This window comes from Cupressus sempervirens, chromosome 8 (assembly GCF_028749045.1).
Source record: "Cupressus sempervirens isolate cs-2001-9-10 chromosome 8, ASM2874904v1, whole genome shotgun sequence".
In the NCBI taxonomy this organism is placed as follows: Eukaryota; Viridiplantae; Streptophyta; class Pinopsida; order Cupressales; family Cupressaceae; genus Cupressus; species Cupressus sempervirens.
The window spans coordinates 625,423,957-625,439,482 of NC_143125.1; the positions used below are offsets into that span (position 1 = coordinate 625,423,957).

At 33.8% G+C, this 15,526-nt stretch overlaps 1 pseudogene; it reads right to left on the reverse strand.

Moving 5' to 3' along the window:
- Positions 1–8,137: 8,137 nt before the first annotated feature.
- Positions 8,138–8,332, reverse strand: LOC149543998 (uncharacterized; annotated as a pseudogene).
- Between the last annotated feature and the right edge of the window lie 7,194 nt (positions 8,333–15,526).

Here is a 15,526-nt window from a genome sequence, read left to right on the forward strand (position 1 = left end):
AAGGTAGGAAACAAAGACAACAATAAAACAATAGAAAGACGATAACATGATAGCTATAAAGTCTTAAGTAGGTTAGCAGCCTGATCAACCAAAAATTTCATGTTCACAGTAGAATCCCTTATCTATTGATCTCTTTATCTTCCATGACCTCTGTCTCCTTTGAGTTTTCCCTTGTAGTTTTGCTAAGGCCATGATCATCCTTCATCTCTATTGTGCCTTGGTTCTTTCTCACCTACTCAAGCTTATCCAATAGGATCTTGATGTTTTCAGCAATACCTTTCAAAATGGAACAACTCTAATCAACAATACTTTTCAAAACAGTGTTAGAGCCCTTAACTCTATTGTCCAAAATATCAATCCTTTTTTGCATGTCCTTCATCATTTCATCAACAGATCTAGTTTTAACTTCAAGAGTTTGGACTATCTTCATCATGTTAGTAACATCTTTAGTAGTCCCAATCACATCTGTGAACCTATCTAGATGCTGGCCTAAAGTCTTCTCACCCCTATTGGTTATGCTTAGATGATCAAACTCCCTTCTGAGATCTTGCATTTTCTCCCTCATAATGTTCATGTCCATCCTCATTGCACTAGGGTTTCCAAAGATAACCATCATATACCTAATATCATTTAGGAAAAATTTTTGATTCAAATTATCCTCCTCTAGGTTTAGTTTATATTTTTGTGCATCAATAGCATTATTATCTTTGTCCTCAACATCCCCATGAGGTGTATTCTTCTTACCTCTCATATCCTTCTCATTGTTTTGAGTCAGGGGTCATCATCAGAGAAGATGTTCATCCATCACTCAATTTTCTTCTTTTTATTTTTGGCTTTTGTTCTACTACCAGTTATTAATGTGATAAATTTTTTGTCCGTAGTCTTCTTCCCTTTTCCCCTACAATCTCCTCATTGATTTCAGTCTCTATCTCCTAGTCCACCTCATTTCTTTTCCCTCTCTTAGAGAATGCACCCCCAGGGGTTAGATTCTTTCTCTTTTTCTCTATCAGCTAGGCCTCTTCCTCCTCAGTTTCCTCTTCATAGGCCTCTAATAAGAAGTTGTTGTGCCATTGATTGAATGTGATTGTATTTTGAAGAATAGAAAATCAAGATTCCAATGAACCCACTTTCATGAAAGGTCATGATTTCTCAAGGAAGATCCACATAATTTGTAAAATCTATTATAAAATCATTGGTGATAGACCTGGTCATGAGGGTTTGTAATGATCCCATGTTTTAGCCTTCACGTTCTCCAAAGTCTAAGTGGAGGATAAGAAGAAATTAAATTAATTTCTTATAAAGTCATTCAATTTAAAGGTGACTTTGTATTTAATTATTAATTACAAGGGAGTAGCTTCTAGGGTATGTATTAATTATTGGAAGGATGGAAGCCTCTCATGATTTAATTAATTATTGCTAGGGAGGGATTTCTAGAGAATGCATTAATTATTGGAAGGAGGAAGCTTCTAGCTCTTACAATTAATTAATGATTTAGTTCCTTCTAGAAGGATGAAGAAAATGATAAATAGGGCTGAAAGTTTCTTTGTTGAGCATGGGATTATTGTATCGGATGATTATGATTTGCATTTGATAAGAGCTTGGATGTGTGAATCACACTCTCTTCTTTTGGCAATAGAGGACGTTCATTCTCTGTTGTAACATTCTAGACGTCATTCCCTTGGGGTTTGGTCTTTGGAATACAACTCTTTGTAATTGATTGCAGCATTCTTAGCATTAATATAATTTCAGCCTTGGTTCAGCTTTTGGGCATTCTTGGGTGTCCATTACAGGGTTTTTTGACAAATCCTTTTCTAACTATTCAAAAATCATAAAACTTAGGGAATATCAAGTAGATCCATGACTCTTTAAAGTACACTTGCTTTTATTTTGAATACCATTGGCACAAGTGATTATTTTGATGCCCTAGCAAGCAAAATAAGAAAAAAAATTGTTTTTAGACACTAATCTCTGTTATCTTTACTCCTATACTATCAATATGATTTAGGAATTGTTTCCAAATGTTAAATAAACTCAAGGAAGTGTAAATAGTATTTTGCAAAAAATGGAATGACATCTAGTTCTTTAATAACTCAATTTAGTCGGCATTGAATCTATATTTACATTGAAAATTTGTCAATAGAATGATAGTGTAGTTGATAAAATATTGTGGTTGTGTTTAGTGTTGATAAGGGATTGAGGGAATGATACCTGTTCACACAAATGAACTAGGAAACAAGGCCTACATAGAATATGCTTGTTCATTTCTATTTTATGGAATATGTTACTAATTATCCCAGCAGGGCAGTTACATTAGGTTCTTGACTGGTTTGTCTACCATTCCCTAACTTTGATGAAATGACATCTTTGGTAGAATATATTTTACTTACATAAATTTTTCCTACATTTCCTTGTACCCACTTAGCTATTGTTAAGTTCCTTCATCCACATTTTCTTTATTTTCTCACTTTACATGTGTGTGGGTATGTTTAGGATCATGGTCAACCAAACTATACTCTTAAGTGACAATAAAAAATCAACAAATTAGGGTTATGTCAACTTGATGTGCAATTTTCTACTTGTTATAAACTTTATATCAAAAAGTTGAGACAAAAGAATCTCTAGGAAATTGAGTTTAATTTCTAAACTATTAGGCCTTATCTTTAAAAAAAAAAAAAAATTGATGGTAAAAATTTTGAATTTTAATGCAATAGTGCAAAAATTTAAGGACAAAAATAAGAAGAAGACGTATATCTGACCATCTTAATCAAAATCAAATAGTAATATTTTTTAATAATAATCTAGATATAAGAACTAGATTCATTCCTAGATGTGACACATATTGTTGGGTATTTTTATTTTAATAAATAATTAATTATGAATTTTCTACTATAGTGTTTTCGGAATTAAAAAAATCTCATGTCTAACCACCTCAACTAATTTAAAACTTTGCAAAATTTTATTTCTCTATTCTTTTCCTTATACTAGAAGAATTATAGAATGTGATGCATCTTTTGGATTTCAAAAATGTTGTACCATTTGAAAGTTATAGTTATTTTTCAAGCAGTGTGGCAATCAACACTTTATACATAACTCCATTAGAAAATAAGTAATAATTACTTACTAAACTCATAATTTGAATAGTTTTATATTTATGGAAATCTAAGAACATTCTTAAGAAACCCTTATCATTTCATCAAATTTTGGTTTAAAAAAAAGTTGTTAGCTACATGTTTGAAGTAAAAAATATACAGGAACAGACCAAAAAAATATTCTTGGGATTTTTTAATATTGACCATGTAGGGTTGGTATCAAAAGATATAATAGGCCTTATAAAGCTATTAATGTTTTTCATTTGGTATCGGGATGGCTATGAAAAAAGTTAAAATAGATTTTGAAATACTTTGAAGCATTTCAGAACTACATATTTTTCAGATCACCACTTTTTGGCACACCACAATCCTGCACATACCCATGTCCTTTTTATTTTTCACCATTTTTGGTTTGATTGCATGATAAGACTTTTTATCAACTCACCCAATTTAGAGGCCTCTTTCATAGTATACCTATATCTTGTTTAGAGGGCCTAGTTTTAATTTCTGTAGTATAAATAGGATAATTAATATCATTGTCCATTTCCTTCCCCTATATTTTATCATCATAGTTTCATCTCCTATTATTTTAGATTTCTAATTAGGTCCACCAAAAACCCTCCCATAAGGTGGGTGCCTCTCCTAAAAAGCCATAATTGCACCCATTTATAAAGCATGAATAATACTATGATAGTGCAAAGCCTATAGGAACGGTGAAATATTCTTGATAGCACTACCAATCAAAACTCCAAAATACACCTTATCACTAGCATTTCTTCCTTGAATTGTTTGGGATTCACTTTTGGCATTGGAAATATAAGAGGAGTAACTGAGTATGGAGGGGTGAATTAGTTACCACTAAAATAAATCCTAGATTCCTTAGATGTTAGTACAAAACAACTCTGTGAAAACTTAACTCCATTGATGCTTGAAAAATACATAGAAAAATGTTGTAACTCAATAAACACTAAAATAGCTTGGCAAATTCTTAACATGAAAATCTTAAGATGTTAACTATGATTAAAATTACTTTAACTTAGTTGCAAACACATAAGAGAAATCAACACATTTGACACCAAGATTTAACATGGAAACCCAATTTGGAAAAAACCACCAATTACAACTAGTTATTGATTTTCACTCTTCTAAAGTGAGCCTTATTAGGAGCCAACCCTATTAAAGGTTACAAAACACACTGTTAGGTGTGACCCTATTAGAAGATTTAATCACCATATTAGGAGTGGCCTTATTAGAGGTATTTTGACAATTCAATGGAAATTCCACCTTGTTAGAGGATGTACAAATAGCTATTAAGCCAAATCTATTAAGAGATTTAGATCACTACTACAATGGTTAGAGAGTAACAATGAGATGACCTAATTTCTGATGTAACTAAATTACTGATCACAGATCTTAATTTTGGCTTTTATACTTGATCCTTCTTGATTGAATGTATCTTTTGAATTCCTCAAGGATATTTTGCTCATCCTTCAAATTTTCTTCCTCTTAGCATTATTAAATCTTCAATTATGTTCTACCCTTTTTCTTCTCTAATTCCCAACTTGACCTTATATTTATATCTTTCACATTGTCAAGTCAGCTAGAATATAACTTAGAATAATTAATATTCATCTCCTCAGTCGACTAGAACCAAAAAACAATTTAATTAAACTCAATATGCCAAAATAAGAAAATCCTTCATTAGCTGACCCCACTTGGAAGACACTAACTCAAAGTGATTTTCTTTTGTTAACCAAGTTAACTCAGGTAACACTACATATTCAAAAAATTCCTTTGGTAGCTGAGTGATCTTGGTTAACACTGGTTTCATCCAAAATTTTCTTCATTAACCGAGAGTGCTCAGTTAACACTCATCTTCCACAAACTTTCTTTTGTCTCTTGAGTGAACTTGGTCAACATTGTCTTTTGAACTAGGAAAACTTTGGAATGCTCAGTAGACACTGAAAACTATCTTTAATTCTTGAGTGAGCTCAACATACACTGACTAGAAATGATATGAAATTTTGTGTAGCATCAAAGACAATACATATTTAATCAATTATTATCAACAATCTCCCCCTTTGGCATTGATGATAACACAATATGTCATAATGCAATGAAATTTTTAGAGTGAGAATAAAGTAAGGAGCATATCCTTAGTTTCATTCTAATTTTTATCCATGAGAACTCCCTCTATTAGTGTAAACTCTTTCTGCCTTCAGTTTCTCCCTCTATCAGAAAACTTTTGTTTGCAATAACTTCTTCTAATAGAAAACTCTATCTTTGATTTTAGACCAAGTTCATTCTCCCTTTTGACATCTCCTTCTCTTTTTCTTTACAAAATTTCTATGAGATATGATAGAAAACTTCTCCCTCTTTAACATCTCATGCCAAAGACAATATTTAGTATATATCAATGTACTTCAAGTACTCATTCATTTGCAATATGCTCTTGTCAATATTGCACCAACTAGTTGATCTTCAACATGCTCTAGTTGATGCATCACTAAGAAACATTTAGTGAGCTTCAAATAGGGGAATGACCCCTAGCTTACCTCTTAGATACAAAAATGCATCCTTAAGTAATGGCTTGGTGAATATGTCTGCACTTTGTTCTTTTGTATTCACATATTCCAATCTTACTTTTTTATATTGTATTAATTCTCTCAAAAAATGAGATTTTATAGCAATGTCTTTTGTTTTGGTATGCATTACTAGATTCTTTGATATATTGATTGCACTAGTCTTATGACAGTATATAACCATAGGATTCTTGATCTCTATCTTCATACCTACCAATAGCTGTTTTAACCAAACAATATATTAGAAAAATTAACCATTGCTGCCACATATTCTGCCTCTATTGCAGATTGAGAAATAAATTTCTATTGCTTGCTTGTCTAAGACACTAGTCTTTTATCAAGAAAGAATGCTCCACCACTGGTGCTCTTTCTGTCATCAATACTTTTCGCCCAATTGACATCTATGAATACTTTTAAATATAGATTACGTTCTATTTTGTACCATAAACCATATTCTTCAGTACCTTTCAGCTATCTCATGATTCTTTTGATTTCCATCATGTGATTTTCTTTGGGATTTACTGAGAATCTTGCTACAATACTGATTACTAATGCAATATCAAGCCATGTATGCACTACATACTACAATTTTCTAATAATTGATTTCCATCTTCATTTAGCTTATTTCTAAATACCCACTTTGTGCCAATTACATTTTTATCCTTGGGTCTAGGAACAAGAGTCCAAGTTTTGTTCTTCTCTATCTATTCTATTTCTTCATTCATTGTTTTAATCCAACTTTCATTATGCAAAGCATCTTTAACATTTCTAAGTTCAAATTCAACAAGTAAACATGTAGCTTTCAATTTTTTTCTTGTCATTATTCCATCTAACTTGTCTCCAATGATATGAGCAGGTGTATGATGCCTTTTGACATATCTTGCTAGCATATGTACTTTGGATCTAGAGTTTGTTTCACTAATTTCTTCATGAACTTTAGTATTAAGCTTGGGTCCCACTGTCTATGATTCAGGTCTATCAGATTCAGTTTTCTCTAGTAGCAATTTGGTAGCTTTTGATCGTGAGTCATATCCTTCAGACTATGACTCAAGTTGCACTAATTGCAATTCGATAGTTGTTGGAGATTTTGGGGACTCGGGAGGTGAAGCCTCTTGTCTTCTAGATAGATTTGGCAAGATATCAGGTTTGTAGTAAAAAAAACCTTTGTAATCTTTAGGATCTTTGTTGCTTTCCTCTTCACTCTTTTCTAGCAAACTCATCAATTCTCACATGTGCACTTTTTATGATTTTATGAGTAGAAAAATTCAAACATTTGTATGCTTTACTTCTACAAGAGTATCCTAGGAATATGCCTTCATCAGCTTTGACATCAAATTTACCTTTCCTAGATCCTTTCAAGATATAACATTTGCTGCTAAATACTTTCAAGTAACTTACATTAGATTTATAGCCATACCATAGTTCATAAGGAGTTTGATTTGAGTCTTTCTTTAGTTGTACTCTATTCAAGGTATGCACTACAATACTAATTGTTTCCTTTCAGTATTTGATTGCAACATTCTTTTCTATCATTAATGTTCTTGCATAATCCATGATGGATATGTTCCTTCTCTGAGCTATACCATTCTATTGAGGTATACCAAGGGCTGATATTTGTCTCTTAATTCATTTTTCAATGTAAAATTCATTGAATTCATTGGGTTCTTCATAGAATATCGAATAACCACAAGTTGGGGTTCTTCATAGAATATCGTCTAAGTCATGTGCCTGTTACAACAACCATATTGATATGGTACTCTAAACCTTCACCATCTATAACCAAGTGATCCAATTTTTGTTTGGCTTGGACACAATGACACAAATAATAACTTATCCCTTCTTCATTGTCTTTGGGTGCAATAACAACAAAAAACATGGCCTACAGTGATAAATGTACCAAATGTCGTCATTAATTTAGAAAATACTTAGGTAAAATTTATAAAGTTACATTTTGAACTTACAAAGATATATAAATATATATATTACCAAGTTGCATTAGATTAGACAAGCAGTCAAAGTCAATAGACAAATCCATCTCTACCATTTCTAGTGCTTGTGGGGGATGATAGGTGTCAATTGGGCCCAAAACCCATATATCCCATTTGTCCACCCATTTAGTTGATTCGCAGTCATCCCAATTTTCCTCTATACATGATAGAAAATAGCATGCCATTTTTTATATGTAGATACTCCATGAACCTACATCAGAGCTTCTAAAAGAGTGCAACTCACTTGATCCTATTAGTATGTAACAATCCTCATATAGTGCAATGTTTTGTAGAAAGAAAACCAGACACAAGAAAAGTCCTTAATTACTTATTTAGATATCAGCACAATTACACATAAATGAAGGTCTAAGGTGGCTATAATTTTAAGCATTCTTAACCATATTTCATATTTTAGTAATCATCTCCTATGCGAACACTATAGTAAATTCCAGCTACAAATATCCATCATTTGTAGTGCCTATTTTTTTTTACTTTTCTTCAATCTAGATCCACCAAAAGAAACTTTCTATTGTGCCTTGGCTTTTAACTCTTTCAAGGCCTTCTCCTCATATTTTTTCTTTTGAATATTTGCAAAGTCATGCTAATCATACTCCTTTTTGTCTTTCTTTTGTTGCTTCAGGGGCTTAGCCTTTCCACCTTGCTTGCTTGACATGATTGCTGCTTATCTATAGAGGATCTGGAAAAGCCTTGGTAATTGTCTGGAAGCCCTTCCTTGCTCTCATATTATGCAATGTTAGTATTATATATCAACCAAAAAAATCTACAAACTGTAGACTCACTTTCCTTACCTGGACCCATTGTGGCGTTACACCACTAAACGATAGATTTTGCATCTTCCAATATTGCTCCATCTTTGTGCTTTAGTTCTTTATGAGCTAAAGCTATTTTGATACATGTGTCCACACTATTTTACTCTCCATTTCCATGACCAACCTCTACGAAATCCACATATATTGAATTCTACACAACCTGTGCATCTTGCTCAACCAATAGAACATTTGTGCAATTTTGAATTGAGATGCGCAATTGTCAGACCAAATAATGTGTTGATGATATGGTATGCCCCTGTTAGGCAAATCTCCATAAAATGGTTAAAAACAACCATTTACAAACTTCATAGAATGTGATCAATCATTGCTGATGTCAAAATGGTACTCCCTCAAAATCTTCTTGTCAATCCTCTGTACTTGTAGTTGAATGCATGAATCTTATGTGAACAAATATGGAAACCTGTTGAGAAGTATAATACTTTCCTTGCATCTCATTTTGTGGTTGTAGTGTATAGTTCTTTGCAAATTCTACAACCAAAACAATGGTGTCTAGTGGAAACATATCCTTGCACAACTTAAATTGCAAATCCAACCATCAAGCTCTATGTGTATGCCTTGCATACTTGTAAATAATCTTTTCATGAAAAATCTTCATGAACTCATACACTGAAATCTTTTTAATGACTAAATCACATCTTTTACCCTGTTTCCCACCTTTTAGGGCATATGTCACTATCATAAATTTTTTGTAATCTACTATTTCAGTTTCAATTGCATGTGTACTATCCATATGTTCACAAGTTGATAAAAGTTGCAAAGAACCACAAAATAAGCATGTACCATCCAAGCATGATGTCTTGTCAAATTGTTGGCCATCCCCTATTTCACATAAAATATTGGATATGAATTCCCTTTAAGATCTCGGTGGCTCATTTATAACACAATCCTACAAAACAAACTTAGAATGCTAAAACACACATATATGCCTAAAAACATCAAAATGGATAGAAAATTCAATATGTATCCTACAAAAACAAGTTGTGTATGTGTGATTTATCTTCACATAAAAAGGTTCACCTATCTCAAAAAATCTTTGACTTATTCAAATTTGAGGATACATACCAATAAATTTTGGAAAAAATTGTGTCAAAGTTGAGTCCAAAAAATATTTTGCACGTGGGTCACGATTTTGGCTACCAATCCTCCTTCTTACAACATCTCTTTGATTAGGAGAAACATGTGTGTTATTTTTTCAAAAATCTTTGATCAATTATTTCAAAGCTTCACTAATTTCTTTATCCTTTTGTGGTAGTCTACTACTAAATGTTCATAACTCATTTTTTGTTGGATCTTCCAATCTCTCACGCCTTAGCATGGCTTTCCTTAGAGTACCTCTACCAATTTTTAATGTTTTGCTTTGGGTACTTACTATTGCCAATGTAAGTACTCGTCTTGTGATATTACTATCTTTGGTATGTGATTTAGAACCCACTTTGTCATAAGCACTCATTAAACTCTTTACAATATTTTTTTCATTTGAATTGTACATCATTCTTAGCCCAAGAATCTTCATGATAGGCCTAAATTTCAAATTTCTCGTCATTTCAACAAATAATGGGTATTTACTTGTAATATTTAATTCTTAAAAGAATAATCTCCACGTACAATTAACTTTTCTTTGACAAGTATGCTTGCTAATCTTGTCATGTAGTGATTTCAAAATGTTGGTATTAATATCAGTCAAATATTTTGGCCTTTTAAAATGAATTCTAGAAGGTGTTATAATCTCTTCCTTTCCCTCGATATTTTTAACATCAATATAAGGTTGAGTGTTTTGCGTACCTTGAATAGAAGATGATGTACCTTGGCAATAAGATGCAAAATATGGAATATCACCTACTTGATATGTTGATGTTGTGCCTTCAACATGATATGATGGAGTGTGTATATCCTCAGATCTACAAATTAGCATCTCTTCAACATGAGAAGATGATATGACTCCAACATTAGAAGATTGTGTAGCGTCAAAATTCCATTGTCTTCTTGAGCATAACTGTCTCATTCATTCTATTTGTCTTTCCAATTCTTCCTCTTTGTTTCTTTGTATTGGTGGTTCTTGTTCCTCTTTGAAAGTTAATTCTTCATTATTGCTTTGCAATTTTCTTTGTTCATGTAGTAGTTTCATTTTGTCTCTTTTAATTGCCAAATCTGTCTCCCTCTCTTCCTTTGTTTAAGTTTTTAGTTTCTTCGTTGACATGATGATGATTTCTATATGTCAAATTATTCAAACATCTGAATTACTTACAATTTGTAAATTCCAAATCATTCAAATACATATAAAAATTACAATTATTTTAATGAATACACAATATATATTAAACAACTTGCCAAATTTCTAACCATTTCCAAATAACAATTCATTCAAATATAAAAATTTCAATGAATTCACTATATATTAAACAACGTGTCAAATTATAATTGTAAGGAAACTCAAGTGCGGAAATAGCTTCCTACACTAATCTCATAAGGAAAGTATGATGCAAATCCTATTAAAATCTTCTTCACTTACAGATTCAATATCATATAAACAACAATATTGTAGCCAACTATGCATACAGAAAATAGATAGAGAAAGGAACACATAACACAAAGATTTTCTGGTGGGGAAAAACCTTTCGGTAAAACAACCCCACCCCTCCAAAACATGCACAATGTATTATCTTCAACACAAGGTTATAATACACTTGCAATGCAAGTTCAACATCAACAATAGAAGACTCCAGTAGCTACACGCAGTACCAACAATACACCTTTTTGCATCACATCTCTTCACAACCCTAAAAATGCTTATAACACGCGCTTCACTTTTAAGGCTACTCCTAAAGGTAAACCATATTATGGTTTTACCATTCTCCGAGAAAATAGGAACCCCAAAAGAATTTTCAAGGCGATGCCCCGAACCCCACTATTGGCGTAGAGTGTATAGTACTCAAATATCTTAGTTGCCACATGTCTTCACCTGTCATTGAATCTTCCTAACATAGCTCTTACATGTCATAGGAATCCATCATAACCATTTTAGTCATGATCTCCTTATACATAATTCAAGATTTCGACACATCAACATTATTTGCAAGAAATACATTTTACAAAAAAAATAATAAGAATAGGAATTATACAAGGTTGAGACACCTTATTCCTAACATTCTCCCACTTGTTGAACACCTTGTAAGAACAACAAGAACATAACAGGAACTAACCGCTATAGCCAAAAGGCCTATAGACTCCGAACACCATCTGAACTTCTCAGTGCCCACTGGTTTCGTTAATGCATCTGCAACATTCTTCACAGTATCTACCTTTTCCAAATTTACCTTTCCATCTTCCACCATATCTCTCACAAAGTTATACTGCACATCAATGTGCTTCGTTCTGGCATGGAAAGTTGGATTCTTTGCAAGGAAAATAGGACTCTAACTATCACACCATATAGTAATTTGTTCTGCGTCAATACCAACATCAGAACACAATCTCTTAAGCCAAATGGCTTCCTTATAAGCATGAGTAGGAGCCATGTACTCAACTTCTGTAGTGGACAAAGCAACCGCAGGTTGTCGCTTGCTCATCCAACTAATGGCACCACTAAACATAGTGAACACATAAGCACTGGTGGATCTCCTATGGTCAATATCACCTGCCCAATCTGAATCCACAAACCCATGAATACAAATCGAATGCTAAGATCCAAAAGAATTACCATGATAACATATGGAGTAATCTGATGTACCCCTCAAATATCTAAATACTCGCTTAACTGCATCCCAATGTATCCGTCTAGGATTAGCCATAAATCGACTCAGGACTCCCACTACTTGGGCAATGTCTGGTCTAGTACAAACTATAGCATACATAAGACTACCAACTGCACTAGCATAAGGTACTCTACTCATGTCCTTGACTTCACTAGGAGATTTTGGACAATCATCTACAGATAACTTTGTTCCCACAAGAATAGGAACACATAGTGGTCTACAATCTTCCGTGTTGAACCTGTCCAACACAGACTTCACATACTTACTCTGACTCAACCAAAGTTTTCTGTTAGACTTGTCTCTACTGATTTCCATACCCAAGATGTACCTAGTTTCCCCAAGATCTTTCATCTCAAACTATGCTGACAACTAAGATTTAAAATTAGAAATCATATTATCGTTGTAATTGTAAGGAAACTCAGGTGTGGAAACAACTTCCTATACTAATCTCATAAGGAAAGTATGATGCAAATCCTATTAAAATCTTCTTCACTTACAGATTCAATATCATGTAAACAACAATATTGTAGCCAACCATGCATACAGAAAATAGACAGAGAAAGGAACACATAACGCAAGGATTTTTTGATGAGGAAAAACCTTTCAGTAAAACAACCCCACCCCTTCAAAACATGCACAATGTATTATCTTCAACACAAGGTTACAATACACTTGCAATGCAAGTTCAAGATCAACAAAAAAATACTCCAGTAGCTACACGCAGTACCAACAATACACCTTTTTGCATCACATCTCTTCACAAACCTAAAAATTCTTATAACACGCGCTTCACTTTTAGGGCTACTCCTAAAGGTAAACCATATTAGGGTTTTACCATTCTCTGAGAAAATAAGAACCCCAAAAAAATTTTCAAGGCAATGCCCCGAACCCCACTATTGGGGTAGAGTGTACAATACTCAAATATCTTAGTTGCCACATGTATTCACCTGTCATTGAATCTTCCTAACATAGCTCTTACGTGTCATAGGAATCCATCATAACCATTTTAGTCATGATCTCCTTATACACAATTCAAGATGTCGACACATCAACATTATTTGCAAGAAATACATTTTACAAAACAAATAGTAAGAATAGGAATTATACAAGTTTGAGACACCTTATTCCTAACATTCGCCCACTTGTTGAACACCTTGTAAGAACAACAAGAACATAACAGGAACTAATTGCTATAAGCCAAAAGGCCCATAAACTCCGAACACCATCTGAACTTCTCAGTGCCAACTGATTTCGTTAATGCATCTGCAACATTCTTCATAGTATCTACCTTTTCCAAATTTACCTTTCCATCTTCCACCATATCTCTCACAAAGTGATACTGCACATCAATGTGCTTCGTTCTGGCATGGAAAGTTGGATTCTTTGCAAGGCAAATAAGACTCTGACTATCACACCAAATAGTAATCTGTTCTGCATCAACACCAACATCAGAACACAATCTCTTAAGCCAAATGGCTTCCTTACAAGCATGAGTAGGAGCCATGTACTCAGCTTCTATAGTGGACAAAGCAACCACAGGTTGTCGCTTGCTCATCCAACTAATGGCACCACTAAACATAGTGAACACATAAGCACTGGTGGATCTCCTGCGGTCAATATCACCTGTCCAATCTGAATCCACAAACCCATGAATACAAACTAAATGTTGAGATCCAGAAGAATTACCATGATAACATATGGAGTAATCTGATGTACCCCTCAAATATCTGAATACTCGCTTAACTGCATCCCAATGTATCTATCTAGGATTAGCCATAAATTGACTCAGGACTCCCACTACTTGGGCAATGTCTGGTCTAGTACAGACTATAGCATACATAAGACTACCAACTGCACTAGCATAAGGTACTCTACTCATGTCCTTGACTTCACTAGGAGATTTTGGACAATCATCTACAGATAACTTTGTTCCCACAAGAATAGGAACACATAGTGGTCTACAATCTTCCGTGTTGAACCTGTCCAACACAGACTTCACATACTTACTCTGACTCAACCAAAGTTTTCTGTAAGACTTGTCTCTACTAATTTCCATACCCAAGATGTACCTAGTTGCCCCAAGATCTTTCATCTCAAACTGTGCTGACAACTAAGATTTAAAATCAGAAATCATACCCTTACCCTTCCCAAACAGCAACATATTATCAACATATAATGCAATAATAAGAAGGCGATCATTTTCAATTCTAAAATAAACACAATGATCTGATTTTGATCTTACAAATCCAATTGAAAACACAAAGGCATGAAACATAAGGTACCACATCCAAGGAGATTGCTTCAAACCATATAGAGATTTCTTTAATCTGCAAACTAAGGATTCTTTACATTTAACAATGTAGTGCTCAAGCTGTGACATATAAATCTCTTCCCTTAAATCACCATGAAGGAAAGCTATCTTCACATCCATTTGTTATATCTCTAAATCATATGATGCAGCAAGAGATAATAGAAATCTATTGGATGTCAACTTTGCAACAGGAGAGAATATTTCACCATAATCTATTCCCTCTACCTGTGAATACCCCTTTGCAACCAATCTAGCTTTATACCTTTCAACACTGCCATCTGCAAAAAATTTCTTCTTGAACACCCATTTACGGCCAATGGATTTTCTCCCTTTAGGCAAAGGTACAAGGTCCCATGTTTGGTTTTTCTCTAATGAAGCCATCTCATCATCCATCACCTCAATCTAGGAACCTGCATCTTCCATGCCCAAAGCCTCTTTCACAGCCTAGGCTCATCAGTGTTAGTGATCAAAGCAAAAGCACAACTAGAATCTAACATAGAATAACCAAACCTTTCTGATTGCTTTCTTTCTCTCGTGGATCTGCTCAAGGGCTAAGGTTGAGGTTGTTCTTCCTCTCTTCTGAACTATCAGAGCTGCTAGAGCTCTCCTCATCATTAGACCCAACATGGTCTCTCTGTTCAGTCTTCTCAGGGGTAGGAGGCAACTGAACAACATCTTTTTCCTTTTCTCTTTCATCTGGTTATCGCACAATAGGAGAAGATGTTAGCTCTCTAAAAATAACATTTTTGCTATACAACACCTTACTAGTCACAAGATCCCAAAGCTTGTATCCTTTCACACTAGCACTGTACCTGATGAAAATACATTTAAGAGCTTTGTTTTCCAACTTAGATCTTTTCTCCTTTGGAACATGTGCATAAGCTTCACAACCAAAAAAACAAAGATGTCTAATTGAAGGCTTCTTACTAGACCACACCTGCATGGGTGTCTTA